This window comes from Vombatus ursinus, unplaced genomic scaffold, assembly GCF_900497805.2.
Source record: "Vombatus ursinus unplaced genomic scaffold, bare-nosed wombat genome assembly UNPS02014779.1, whole genome shotgun sequence".
NCBI classification, from domain to species: Eukaryota; Metazoa; Chordata; class Mammalia; order Diprotodontia; family Vombatidae; genus Vombatus; species Vombatus ursinus.
Window position 1 is genome coordinate 40953685 of NW_020954557.1, and position 1778 is coordinate 40955462.

Genomic DNA, 1778 nt, shown 5'->3' on the forward strand with positions numbered 1-1778 from the left:
ATCACCTCTACCTCTTTGAAATCCTTGGGTTTTTTCCAAATCTTAGATCAGAGGCACCAACTGCAGGAGACCTTATCTGATCTCCCCCAGCTGCTTTGACTTTCCTTCCAAGGTACCTTGTATTTAATTTGTGTGTGTTTTGTATATATGTTCACCTAGGTATATACCTGTGTATATATGTATATGTATATTATATATATATGCATATATAATACACATATGGGTATATACATAGTCTCCCCCACCAATATATGTAAGTTCCTTGAGGTGACTATTTGATTTTTGTTTTTCTATCTCCAGTGATTAACACAATACCTGGAATACAATAGGCAGTTAATAAATGTGCCTTGATTGACTGGCCTGCTATTGATCATCCAGGAATGGGCTGGCTCTTCCTGAGAAAAATAAGGCATCTGGACCTCAGCCAATGATGATAAGCAGCACAACAAAGACCACGAAGCTTGTGGACCTTAGCTACTGCCATAAACCAAAGGGCAGCTTTTACAGGTGCACAACCTAGAAGGAGCTATTGCTCCCTCATCCCTTCTTATTGCTCCACACACAGATGGAGATGGCTGTTTGAATCTTCATTTTCAAATACAAGAGAAAAAAAGACATATGCAATGTGTAAGTTGGCTGCCTTTGTATCCAAAGGAGCCTGACCCATTTTATAAACTAAAGGTAAAAATAAACAGAACGCCCAGCAGTGGAATGAAGTCTCCTCTTGAGCTCCTTACAACATCTGTGAAGCAGCTGTAACACACTATAACATGACTTTAAACAACAGAGAAGCATCGGATCGAAATTAGTTTAGGGGCCAAAGTGGAATCATCTCATTTGGTTGGAAGGGAGGTTTTGAATCCTGTATCCTTCTTTCCTGCTCACCATTCCCTTTGCTCACCCATTTCCCATTGCTCACGCAATGTCCCCTCAAGGGGGATTTCGGGGGGATGGGGGGAGTGATCATCTTTCAAAACTAAAGTCAGGACCCTTGAAAGAGAATTCTCTGCTACCATTCACTCCCCTAAGCATCACGCAAGGGAACTAGATGGCATTAACTCAGAGGGAAGACTGCCACCTCCTGGTCCACCAATAGCATTTCACCCAGCATCTGCAGTGGCCTTTCTAGCTCTCCCCCGAAAACTCTGATGAGGCCTGAAGCTGCTTAGTTTGTGACAGCTGACAAGATCACAGTCCAAGCTCTACAGTTGTATAGAAGCTAGAAGGTTGCAGTATGAATAATTCATATGACAAAATTCTGCAAACTTTTCAACAGCATTTTGTTTTCAGCATCAAAGATAGCTACCTATGCATTCCAAAAGAAAGATGATCCTTTCTGATTAGAATCTTCATTTTTAATTGTTTTTGAAGGTTAAAAAGCTTTAATTGTTCAGTGAGTACCACTAATTACTTTCTGGACAGAAGCCAGTTGCTTCTTTCCTGCCTTTTAACCTATTTAACCTAGAAAACTATTATATTGATTTTCATTTATCAGAAAGTATCAGCCCCCCTTTTACCTGATTACTATATGTGCAAGGTATACAACCCCATATGGGGTGTGGACACACTGTTTAAGACGTGCTGGAGGAGTCAAGAGTGGGAAAAAGTTTAAGAAGCCCTGGATAGATAGTATCATTGGCCCCACTGTTTGAAAGAGACCAGACTTGAACTCAGGTCCTCCTGCATCCAGGGCTGGTGCTCTATCCACTGCTCCACCTAGCTGCCCCTAAAGAGACCATTTTCTACTAGCTTAGCACAGTACCTGGCACAAAACAAAA